The sequence below is a fragment of the Rhinichthys klamathensis genome, unplaced genomic scaffold (assembly GCF_029890125.1).
Source record: "Rhinichthys klamathensis goyatoka isolate OS25496 unplaced genomic scaffold, OSU_Roscu_1.1 h1tg000005l_1, whole genome shotgun sequence".
In the NCBI taxonomy this organism is placed as follows: Eukaryota; Metazoa; Chordata; class Actinopteri; order Cypriniformes; family Leuciscidae; genus Rhinichthys; species Rhinichthys klamathensis.
The window spans coordinates 1,664,872-1,678,637 of record NW_026606558.1 but is presented as its reverse complement, the minus strand read 5'-3'; the positions used below and the strand labels follow the sequence as shown (position 1 = coordinate 1,678,637).

At 37.7% G+C, this 13,766-nt stretch overlaps 1 protein-coding gene across 1 annotated transcript in view; it reads left to right on the top strand.

Annotated features, from left to right (window-relative positions):
• Window positions 1–13,766, top strand: part of cttnbp2 (cortactin binding protein 2) — a 47,268-nt gene that overhangs the window by 5,555 nt on the left and 27,947 nt on the right. The gene's annotated exons all lie outside the window — the stretch shown is intronic.

The following is a 13,766-nucleotide window of genomic DNA, read 5'->3' as shown; positions in this document are numbered from 1 at the left end:
ATCACAGTTTCCACAAAAATACTAAGCAGCACAACTGTTTACAACATTGATAATAACAAGAAAGGTTTCTTAAACACCAAATCAGCATTTTAGAATTAGATTTCTGAACGATCATGTGACTCTGAAGACTGGCGGAATGGCTGCTGAAATTTCAGCTTTGCCATCACAAGAATAAATACAAAATATTAAAATAGTAAACAGTTACTTTAAATTGTTATATATTTCACTATATTACTGCTCTTACGGTATTTTGATTAAATAAATGTAGCATTGGTGAGCATACGAGATTATTTTCAAACATTTAATAAATCTTACTGACCCCAAACTCTTTAAAGCTGCCGTCGGCAACATTTTTTTGATCATATTCAGTGAAATCGACACTATAATCTGACAGAACAACATAAATAAAGTGGTTTTAGAAAAAAACCCGAGCTTCTAACTCCACCTGGAGCGTGTTATTTGTTTTGCAAAAATCCACAGCTCCCGGTTCATCATGTCCAATCAGCGCAAGGGGGTGTGAGATCTGACTGTCAATCACAGATCTGGCACACGCCACCCCTCGCGCACGTTACAATCACATGCACACGCCTGAAGTTCGCGGAAGTTCGCGCAGTAACGAAGAGTGATGGTGGAAAATCAAGTAAGCTCATTTAGAGCATAAATGACGTTAGCAATTGCAATCTATCGGTAGCCTATATTAGCCAAGACAGCATACCTCCAAATACTCCATGGTGTTGATGGATGCTGATGAGACGGGCGCATTCACTGAAAATCTGGTGCACACGCACTGACGAGCATGAACTCGGTGGGAGGGTATCCGTTGATAGTGGGGGAGGGCCATGAGAGAGTTGAGAGGGGAGAGTTGTAAACATTCAAAAATTTTCCTAAATCCACTCAATCTGCCAGACTTGCCGACTGCAGCTTTAACGGTAGTGTACTTAAAGAGGTGCTATATGTTTTTGACAATCCGGGCACATTTAATTAAAAAAAATCTTATGGAGATAGAAAGTGTTTTGGGCTTGGCAAAGAAGCTGAATGAAGCGGATTGTAAGGTCATGGTCCAGCATTTGTCCCTATTAATCTTTGCATTAAGGTCAGACGTTCACAACGGGGTAAGATGCTAAGTACATCTGATTAAGATTAAAAAAGGATATACCTTTAAAATTAAGGTCAGGAGTGTCATTATATTTTCAGGTGTTCTAGTTCTGTGTGTCTGTGCGAGTTTTCTAGGCCAGTGTATTGACAGAATGATGGGCACATTTTCTGTATCCAGTTTCCATCTCAATCTCCCTTCCTGTCTATTTTTGCTTAGTTTGTGCAAGTCTGTGATGTTCGCTTGTGTCATTCCCCCTCTTCCGCTTCACTGTGGGGTGGTTTCCATGCATTTTAGAGGCTGCTCTCTTTGTAATTCTGTTCCCTTGGCTGCAAGTTTTTCCCAGCTGGTTTCCCCCCCTGCGGATAGACTATCTCTTTCTCTCCCACCCTCATGCCTCGTTCTCTTTCCGCAGCAACCAGCTCAAGCACAATGGTCTTGTTTGTTTCCTTAGGGAGATGGTGATAGGGCCAACCACTATGCTGACTTTCTAGACATACCGATTTAAAAAAAGCCAAATAATGACATTCTGTTTATTTTCTAGGCCATATTGTAAATACTGCATTTGATACATGATAGATGAAAGCAGCAATCCTATGCATTATTAAGAAGCTGTCAGCTGTTCGATTAATTAGCGAGCTGAAAAAGCTCTGTGCAATGTATCGCTTTTCATCAGAAACAATGGCGAGACATAAGCAGATTAACTGTGAAGTCACATGCCTACAAACCCTCGGACTTGCATTCAGAGCCAGCCCATTGTTTCCAGTGACATCACTACACCTCAGTTTTTGAGTTCATCCCAAGAAAAATGGATGGTCTTTGGTGCAGTTAGATCACTTTGAAACCGTGACTAGTCCCGTATGGACATCTGGATGTAGAATCCAGAATTGGGATGTAGAATGCTCGCAAGTCATTACGTCTTAAGTGTGCTTATTTCCATTCATAAAGCCAAGTAATGGGTGTATTACTTAGCCGAGTAATGGATGAATCAGGTCTGTGTACATGGCAGGACTACAGAGTAACCGGTCACAATGTAGTTTATTAGTTCATCTTCATAAGTTTACCATTATGAAGATTTTTAATTTCCCCGCTGAAAGAAAAACAGGCTTAAACTAGCATGAGTTTCCATGCTGGTTAAGGTGGGTTAGCAGCAGTGGTTTAGTCCCATACTGTTCACCTTCCGGTAGTTGGTGAAGCTGGTAGTGCTTATCAATCAACTTTTCATGATTTGAGCCTTCAAACATCGGGGTACTAATCAGGATGTTTAACACTTAGCCTCATTTGTTGGATGGTTAAATGTTGTTGGATGGTTAATAATAATCTTCATTGTAGCAAGAAACAGTATGTCTCTGTTCCAAAACCTCTTGATGTTACTTTAGGTTAAAGATGCAGTGACTTTTACCATTGTTCTGTGAATTTTCACAGCCAAAATCCAGTAATTTCAATAGAAATCCACGCGATTGAGGGCGAAAGATTTCCACATGCAGATTTTACAACGGGATCAAGTTGGTCACTCAGATTTGCTGTGTTGACCAACAGAAAGCTGCTTGGTTTGAAGCAACTTCGCAACACTATTGACAATAGTCTACTTTTTTTTTTTTTGCCAATAATTTTGCCAATATTTCACTAATGTGACCACGTCTTAATACATCCTTGAAATAAAATCTCATCAGGGACTGATTTTAAAGGCTATACATAGTCAGAAACTCCTTATAAACAGTGTTCCTGATGTGAAATGCACATGATATTTGACTGATTCACAAACAATATCAAGGAAGTTTGGTGTTAGCATGTTGCTAAGTTAACTCCACAATACTGCGTATAAAATGCGTAGCACACAAATATTTGATAAAAAAACAACACAACAACTTTTATATTTATTGTTTTTGGTAATGAATGAATTATAGGTATATTTTGTTACATTTATCTTGCTTCTTCCGCTACCTTATGGGACAGTCTTCACATTGGTAGCATGCCTCTGAATGTCTTCAAATGCTGCCTATGTACAGTAGGCAGCTCTTTAGGTTTTGAAGCATAGCCTGTGTGTACCTTTAGAGCCAAGTAGTTCACAGCTAATCTCCCTTTTCATTTTTAGCTTACTTTCTTTGTGTAACCAGGTGTTGTTTTACAAAAACTTATAAGAGCTTTGGCAAAAAACTGAACTGGAATAATAGACAATGTGGATTGGAGTAGCCGCGTAGGCTATCTGGTTGTTTCAGCACTATTAATGTGATTGGCTGCTTTTCTGTCTATGCCGCAATGATTAGTTGAAGCCGTTTCCATTTCTCTCTAGCACTGCCACGTGAGCTAATGTCAGGTCATCATCGCTGAACGAAACTGGATACAGGTTCATGTATATGAGTGATTGTTTGTGACAGTGAACATGTTTAGCCTCTGATGTGAAGTGAATGCATATTTAACTGAAGCCGCTGCCCCAGTTCACGTTCAAGTGGCTATTACAGGGAGCGTTGTACATTTTGATACATTATTTTTGTGGTAGATGGGTAAGAGTTATTTTCCTGTGTGACACGGATAAAAATAGAACACAGACACACTGTTGTCTGTGTACAGGGGCCAAAATGAACACTCGCCAATTCCCAAATCACCACTGCCCGGTAACTTTACAGGGAACTGCAATACATGGCTTAAATTAAACTATATTAAATCATTTTTTTTTTGTATTTAAATGTTTTAAATATTATTTTATAATATTTTAGTTTTTAATTAAAAATGTTATTTCAAGGGCCATAAACTAACTTTTTGCCACACCTGCCAATGGCCAGTGACTTAAGTAAATTTACCGGCCATAAATATTTTTTACCGGCCATTAAACTGTTTTTGCAAAAACAGCCAGTTATGACCCCAAAATTCTAGATACCAGTGAAAATTCACAATTCTCTATTCTAATTTCAATACCACAGCTAAAACTACTAGCCTAATTAGTATCAATTTAAAAAATCATTAAAGACAAGTATCGGTAGTTTTTTAGGCAGAGACATTTAATAAAGTAATCAAATGTAAAATAATTCTGAATAGTCTTCACTGTATAAATTAAATTAATAAATTAATCCTTATTAAATTTTCAAAAGTGAATCACTCATAACTCAGAATTATACACATGCGTTGTCTTTCTCAGCTGTTTATGTTCACTTAAACCATAACCAACTATGTTTAGGATTCTCGCCAAGGCAGGCATTTTTTTTTACATAATTTTTGTGTGAATTTGTCCGTTCAAGCGCAAGAAGATGTGAGAAAGAGCTAACTTTGTCTAAGACACGGCATTCTGGAAGCGTACTTCGGATGACCTTATAATATTATTTTATATATTATATAATAGATTATAATTGGACTCTGTCTGTAGCTCTAAATATTGGTATCTCTGAATGCAGCATGGAAATCAAAGAGAACAGCTTGGAGCTGTTTGTGTTCTGTCAGAGTATTTGTCTCTCTCTCTCTCTCTCTCTCCCATCCTCCACCCCCCCTGTCCATCACATTTTACATTCTATCTGTCAAATGCAAGAAGCAGAACCATAATTCCACATGCACGTGTTTGTAAGATCAGCTTAGCTGATCCTCACGCTGCCATTCAGCGAGGCAGGCGACAGTCGGCCGAGTGTTTTTGCGTGTGGGTGGCTGGATGGATGGACAGAAGCGCATGTTATGAGAATATGAGAACACTATCCAAACAGTTGAAAATCACTTTCATTTATAGACTGCCATCTGAGGTATTTTCCAGCACCCCTCCCGTTTATTTAGAAGTGCACTCTCAATCATTTGTAAACACGAAAAATAAAGAATCATTGCAAAGTACTGGAAATTCTAAATAAGCAGAATAAATCAAGCACCACAAGCATTGAGTCAGCCATTTTGTTTGCTTTTACCCTAATGGCTTTCTTTTTGCCTGAACAATTTAAGCAGAATTTACCAGAAAAGAGCGCTGAATAGTATCCTTCAAGCTTTTTAGTGCAGTTGTGTGCAGAAGTGAAAGAAGGGGGGGACCACCATTTCATAAAGTCAACCGAGTCATCAAATGTAGTAGGTGGGAATCAATAGAGTGGTTTTCGTGTCCAACAGTCAAAAATAAGGAATGTTTACAAAAATAATTCATTTGAGGATTCTGAAAATGTCAGAATTGATTTTGAAACTGGTTTAGCCGAGGTTAAAGGAGGCCTGCATCACATACTTTGCTGTGTCATTTTGAACGTGATGTTGTTAGATATGATGGCACGGTGGCAGGAAGCGTCCCGTTTGGGTGATTAGCTGTTTGAGTGAGCGCTCAGGTCATGGGCACCATGTTAACTTGCTGTTATTTCTGGCTGGAGGCCAGATGAAGACCAGCCCTGTTGATGTGACAGCCGCCGCTCCTCCAGACTCTCTTTGAGAGAGATTAGGGTTATGATGTGGAAATGTTGTCTTAACCCTCACAGCCTAACAGCACACAGATGCCCCAATATCATTAATAATATAATCTATTATTAATCTATCACATCGTATCCTAAAAGAATGGAATTGATGCACCATAATGCGCCAGATTGACTAAATTAGGGTATTGAACAGTATAATGTTGCAAAAGTTTATATTAATTAAATTGTTGATCAGATGGTACAGAAATTCCCTCAGCCTGGAGGGAAAATTAATACATATTTTATTTGTGATGGCAGATAAACAGATTTACTTAGAGTAGAAAAAGCATTTTTAATTTGACACAAATGAAAACTGTGAGACATGAGAATACAGTCTGTATCAAACATAATGTCCTGCTATGCCTAATTTTCACCACCAGTTATTTTTGTATTTTTAATGTTTCGGCAGCTGACAGTACCACATACCGAACAAAATTTGTACCATCTCTTGTAGTCTTGTGTTTGTTTATTAGTAAATTAAATAATCTATAGTATTTTTAAACTACCGTTTAAAAGTTTGGGTTAAGTAATTAAAAATATATATACCGGTGGTATATATATATATATATATATATATATATATTTTTTTTTTTTTATTCAGCAAGGGTGCATTAAATTAATCAAACGTGACAGCTAAGACTTAAATATTGTTATAAAAAATATATTAAATAAATGATGTTCTTCTGAACTTTCTATTCATCAAAGAATCCAGAAAAAAAGTTTAAGAAGCACAATTGTTTTCAACATAATAATAAGACATGTTTCTTGAGCATATTAGAATGATTTATGAAAGATCATGTGACACTGAATTCAGCTTTGCCATCAGGAACAAATTACATTTTAAAATATATTAAAATCGAAAACAGTTTCTTTGAATTGTAATTACATTTCACAATATTACAGTTTTACTATTGACTTGATGAGCAATCTGAGCGTAAGAGACTTCTCTCGAAAACATATCCAATCGACCCCAAACTTTCGAATGGTGGTATGTGTGTGTGTAGCTGTCAGATTAGTGTTATTGTAAAGTGAATAACTTAAAAAGGTGCGATCCAATCAGCCCGGTTCAAATAAGTAGATTGGTAATCAGAGGTTACAATGTCTCTTCGTGGTCAGTACAGTTTCTGTTTGTTATTCTATATTGGAATCATGATGGATTAGAGACATTGTGACAGACTTCAGGGGTATTCAGCATAAGCAGGCCTTTGTCGATGTGTAGTCCTTCTGGACCTGTTTTGTCCTTTCTACTGTCTGAGGAGATATGATATGACGCTGTTCTGAAATTAGGCTGAGACAAGATCCTGCTAGCATACAAATTGCTGTTTATAGTCCTTGGAGAGCAGAAAGGTAAGTGTCTGATTGTCCTTGCTTACCCTTAAAACTGGCTGCCTTTAAAGGCATCCCATTCCATCTTTGGCCATTGTGTTGGATCTTGCGCTGTTGTCTGAGAGCCCCTAATCATCCTGTCTGAGATTTAAATGTACAACCTCTGGGTTACCAGCCCAGAATCTTTAAAGACCCCATGTGGTGAAAAAACAATTTTTTTATATGTCTATGTGGTGTTTTTAATTTGATTTAAGACAAACCATGTGCAAATTCATAAGTCAACACCATTGCTGATTATTTTCTCCTTAGAACGGCAGTGAACCAAAGACAGTCTCAAAATCGCGGTTTGAAATCACCAGTGTTTCTTAGGTCACAAACTACCTTGTAACCAGTCATCTCAACGTGCGGGCGGGCTTTAGCATATCATTAAAGGACAAGTTCGGTATTTTACACTTAAAGCCCTGTTTTAAGATCGTTTCTGATGAAATAGAACGGTTAAGATTGAAATTTGGACACATGCTGCTGGCCCGAGAAATTTCGGTTTCTGTGGTCGCACCCCCCCAACTCCACAATGGTTGCATAGGTGCACTGGAACAATCCTTCCTGAAACGCATTAAACTTTAGTTTACAAAGACATGAAACTCACCGAGTGGTCTGGGGTGTTCACTGATAAGCTCACACAAAAATCGCTGCAAAAGATGCTTTCCAACAGGTTTTATCGTAGTTTTTGTCCAACTCCATTGACTTGTATTGGATGTGCTGTGAGGTACGGTATTACTCCGCCGCCGGAAACGGAAATGGGGTTGTTTGTATTCTTCTGCTACCACAGAAACCGAAGATTCTCGGGCCAGCAGCATGTGTCCAAATTTCAATCTTAACCGTTCTATTTCATCAGAAGCGATCTTAAAACAGGGCTTTAAGTGTAAAATACCGAACTTATCCTTTAACTGCGAAGCAGGGGAGTCTGAAGAGAAGCCAGGTTATACTGGTATATTTTTCTGTTGATATTGAAAATCAGGTACATTTAGCTATATAGCGTGTGAGTTATGATGTATATTACGATGAACTATATCCCTTTCTCCACTAACGTTCTAAGTTTTTCAAAGTGTTACTATAAGGATACAAATTTTTAGAAGGCAGCTGTCTGACTCTGAGATGGCGAATGGGAACATGGTTTATGTAACATTAACAACACATTATTAATCACATTAATTACAGTTATGTGTCTGTCGTTGTAAAGAGTGATACCATTGTGCAGCGTTCACTACAGTAAAGTTGACCGAGGGGATCTCTGAGCTGGTGCGAGTGAGTGGAGGCGGGGCTAATTTGCATATTCATGGATCCACGTGTACTAAATGAAGCAAGGGTGTTTACATTCAAGCTATTTTAAGGCACGATTCATTTTTTTTTCACAGGGAAAAAAAAACATTTAAATGTGTCATTTTGGGGATCAAAGATGAGTTTTAAGGGATAAAATTATTGACTACAGGGGCACTTTAACCACTCAGTCACACCACCTTTGTTTTTCCTTCCTCAAAACTTTACAGCAAAAACTGAAATGAGGCAGAAGCTGAATACTCGTTGTTTAAAATGTCAGCTGGGATGAGGCCGGGCTGTTTCTCACTGAGAGCCGAACGGCAATTTAGTCACTTCATGTCCCAGTAACTGGTCTGCTGCCAGAAACTTATATTTCATCAAACTCTGTTGTTGTCAGAGCCGTGTTTTTTTTTTTGGCCAACCTTAGTTATCTTCTCATGAAGATGACCAGACATCTCTATAATGAATCCTTTTTTTAAAAATAAGTAAATAAGCTGTACTTATGTCAGCCATTTCACATGATTTGCAATAGAGCCCGACCGATATATCGGCGGGTCGATATTATCGGCCGATATTAGGCATTTTCCTAACTATCGGTATCGGCATTTATAGTGGCCGATAAATGAATATTTTTAAAAATGTGGGTGCGGTGATTCATGTAAGGGTGGCGCTGCCAATAAAGCACATAAAAGCTGTCACAAAGATCTGGCAAAAGTAATGATTGTGAATACATCAAATATAGCAAGGAGACGTTTTAATTGTTTATTAATAAACAAGTGTTTTCAGTCAGTGTCGCTGCAAAGTTGACAACGCTGACTCGCGATCTTCAGTGAACACGCCAGAGAGAAATGCACATTTCATACGGATTACAGCAGAGACCAGTCTGTCTTTCATTTTGAATTGTTCTGTTTAAAAGTAGACATTTCAATATAGATATATTTCCCAGATCTATGTGCTGAGTTTCGGTTAATTTATGAGACGAGTTGCAGTTCACGCGCCGGCGCCTCCGTGTCGAGATTATCTATTGTCTGGTATATTTACTTCTTATTTATTAAATCCAGGCAATTGGTTGATGAAACATTGATTAAAATTAAGACACAATTACAAAAACGAAATTCACTTTAATGAAAGGGTTTGTGCTTTCTGTTTGATGCCTCTGTGTAAGTTTTAAAGCACTTTAGTGCCGCTTTCAGAGCTTGTCACATCCGTAACATTGTTTTTTCTCATAAATGCGAACACGAAAAATAAAATAAAACGAATATTTTATGTTCTGTTGAGAGCCAACCCTTCTTCATCTGGTGGGTATAGCCTATTACTTTTGATTTGCGCAGTGTAATTCACAGAATTGATTTCTCTGCTACCAGCCTCTGTCACGTATTGTGTGAGCTTGTGATGACTAGGGAAAGCGCGCAGCTGAGAAGTCCTGATTATATTGTCTGCTATATATACTTCTTTATTAAATCCAGGCAATTGGTTGATGAAACATTGATTAAAATGCGTTGCGCGAGCGACAAATCTCCGATAGTAAACTGATGCCCCATTCTGCTTTGTAATGGGCGCTTTTCCGCGTCTCGGGTAAACAGCTGTTGCGACGCGAGCCATAACGGCCGCGTCCGGTGTAGACAGTGTTGAAGCTCATTCTGCCTATAACGCTACGCTACAACATCAAGCAATATTCCAATAATTTATATAATTATAACACTTTGTTTCATGTTTACATTTTTGCTTACTACTTATTTAAAATAGTATAACAGTACTGTACATATGTAATTAAAAACGTTTTCATTATGATATTATTAATTTTACTTTAGATCTGAGTTCTTCCTCCACTGGTAGAGATTAGAGGAATTAAGACTAAAAATAGAAGATAAGGTTTTGTCAGTGACACTTTTGATATATTTATTGATACAAGTTATGTTTATAACTGAGAAAATTAAAAGACAAATTCGTTAGTGAAGATTATGCAACAGTATTTAGAATATAATATAATATAACATGCAATGCAAACTAGTTTGGTTGCAGCTCAAATGTATCATTCTTATTCTATCATTCACCCTGTCTCCATTACATATCTTTGTCACACAAGTGTTTGATCACCACATTTGAGTGATCATTGCAAAACGTTTATATATTTATTCTGTTTATTCTGTGTATTCTATATACAGTACCCATCAAAAGTTTGTACACCAATAGGAAAGTGTGTCCAAACTTTTTACTGGTACTGTACTATAATACACATACATAATATTGCTACTGTATTATAATATACACATAAATAATATCGGCCGATATATATCGGTATCTGGCTTTTTTTATCGGTATCGGCATCGGCCCCCAAAAATCCATATCGGTCGGGCACTAATTTGCAACTTGCTAGTCAATTTCTGGTGGTATTATTGGGAGAGACATTCTCATTTAAGGGGGTATTTGATTGGACAAAAGTCTGTGTAGTGCAGGATGAGTTTTTAGTCCATTTTCCCATAACACTGTGCCTACACCAGACGTGACCATCAGCTTTTAACAGAAGTTCAGCTTTTGAAAAACGCATCTCTAGATCTTTCATTGTTTTTCATTCCACTTCATTGTGTTCTGTGTGAAAGACAATTTTATCTGCTACTGGAGTTAGGAGTAAACTAAAGGACGGGACACACTAAGCCGATGGTCGGCCGTCAGGCGACGTCAGCCAGTTTTTGAGCGTCAGTCGGCTTAGTTTTGGTGTGTTCTGCACCATTGGGTCTAGTTGGACGCCGTCTGTTTTTTGTTTTTTTTGGCTGCTTCAGCATGTTGAATCTGTGTCAGGCCATTGGTGAGAGAGAAATCTGATTTGCTGTTCAGCTTAGCAAACGAGTTAGTGCGAAAGAGATGAACGCGAACAAAGAAGTCAAGACAGATATAGACAAATATTTACTTATACGCAGGCGCAGAACACATGTGCTTGTTGACAGTCGAATTTAGTCCTTTTCGTGTGTTCAAGCGCAAGTTTTTGGCTGAGACGCAGCTGTCGAGAGGCGACAACACAATCAACTTCCGTCGCCGCTGGTTCTTTGATGTCGGCTTAGTGTGTCCCGCACTTAAATATATGGCTTCAGAGCTAACAGACATGGACTAAATGCCACATAACTGATTTCACGGGGCTTAAAGAGACTTTCTCTTCATTCTTGAATTTCTGAACTGTTTGTGTCCGAGAATTTACTATCAAGCCAAAATGTGGCACAGAATCGCACTTCCTCTCAGACTACACTAAGTACATCCTTAAAATAAATACGTTTGTACTACTAAGCTACCCTGAAGGCTAAGAAGACATATAATGTAGAATGAAACTCCTCAGGCTCATGGACATTGCTTAAAAGTGATGAATACCTTTTTTTTCCTGAATATTTCATCAAGTCAGTTAATAATTTCCTGGACTGGTGTAAGAATCTGTTCTAGTATAGAAATAAGTCTGCAGTATACTGTATGGTGCAATCCTTTATTCATTGGCTGTTTGAAATAAGCTGACATTTTTATAAAAAAATTAGTCATCCATTTTGAGCTTGTTTTAGCTGCTTGAGAAAAACAAATAGTGTCACTCAAAATGGAGCTGCCTACATGCCTGTAATGAAGCGCAGTACAGACAGAAGACGCTCTTTATGTGACGCATACATGGTCTGACTCTTGAGAATTCTTGCTTCTTATCAACTGAAAATAGCATAGATATGGTTATGTTTTTATATTTACTTAGTGAATGGTTATATGAAAACATACTTATTTATTTTTTACAAGTTTTTTTTTTATTTAGATTTTTTTTAGGAAACTTGCATGTCTGAATCTGTAAGGTTGTGTGCAGGCTATGGGTTTCACATATTTATTGGCTTTTCTTGGATTGGTCTTCGGAGCTCCTCACAGAGATGTAGTTCATTCGAGAGGGTAGGCTAATTAAAATAGGCCACAAACATCATTAGAGAGGCATGACCAGTTTTAGCGTTCCAGCAGTGCCTGTCGATCTAGAGGCGGAAATATACTTAAACCCTCTCAAGTTCTGTTTCAATGACTCGGTGGGGAAAAAAAACTACCATCCCCCAACCAAACCCTCATGCATTCAGCTGTGTTAAATAATTAAAGGATGTATGGCTTCCTTATATAATGACGTTGCTATAAATACTCAGCATATGTGGGGGGAATATCTGTTGTGGAGAAATTGGGTTCCTTCATAGTAGACGTATATGTGTATATATATATACATACAGTATACAGTGTGTATATATATATATATATATATATATACAGTGTATATATATATATATATATATATTAGAGCTGCACGATTCTGGATAAATTGAGAATCACGATTTTTTTTGTTTCAAATAGAGATCACAATTCTTCCACGATTCTGAACAGACTAGTAAACAAAATAACATGTAATTTAGTAGAGGTTCTGACAAAATGTTAATTGTTGCAGTTTACTTAAAAAAAATGTAATCAATTTTAATGAAATTTTTTTTTTTAAATGGGTTGAAGGAATGATTCAATGACTCTCATAAATACTTTTTTTGTTTCAGCTTGTTGAACGAATATCTTGAATGATTCAATTTGAAGCACCAAGTTACTTTCAAAAGGTGATTTACTCTATTTTGATCGCTACCGTGTGTAGACATCAGTGTTTATATCTGAACTATGAACTTTTATCCCAGTACTTCTGTGATCATTTGAATATTTGTAACACAAAAATAATGATACTGTGTGGTTGAAAAGACCACTTTTGTGAAGCCATTTCATACCTATACATGATAACTGCTCTCTCTGGGTCAACACACACACACACACACACACACACACACACACACACACACACACACACACACACACACACACACACATGTTGTGTTTTCATGTTTTATGGGGACTTTCCATAGACATAATGATTTTTATACTGTACAGACTGTATATTCTATTCCCTTACACTAACCCTATCCCTAAACCTACCCATTACAGGAAACATTCTGCATTTTTACATTTTCAAACAACATCACACACACACACACACACACACACACACACACTCCAGTTTTGTCTTCGCATTTTAGAGCCTGTGTCTCTATTTGCAAAGGAGAATTCTATACTGCTATACCAAGCACTGTTTCTCATGAGTACACTGTAAATTCCTCTGTAAATAAGGGAATTTGCTTTCGCAGCCAATCAGCAGGTGTTTTGCTTTATGTGTGGTGTGTGTGACTGTGGCTTGTGGTTTAATCTTCCTAAGTGCATCCTGTGAGGAAGTTAATATATGGTTTTGTTTGTGTGAAAACCTCAATGTATGCTTAACAGGCACTTGTCACTATAGCACGCTAGGGGTACCGAGCTTTGCCTTTCTCTTGTGACTCATTTGTGGCAACTGCTTCTGAGCTGCTTCTCTTCAAATAATCTTTTCTCTTCTGTAAATGCCAGTGAGCCACTGCTGTGACCTGTTTATATAAGAGCTCCTTGTGGGGCTGAACTTGGATGTTTGAGCCATGTTGATTTGACTTTGACAGGAAGAGAAAATCAGGGTTAGTCGTGATTCATTGCTTCACATTGTTCACAGTACGGAAAAATGCCCCAAGTGGTGCACATTTATGTAACATACGGGAACATTACGTGTGCTTGAGCGT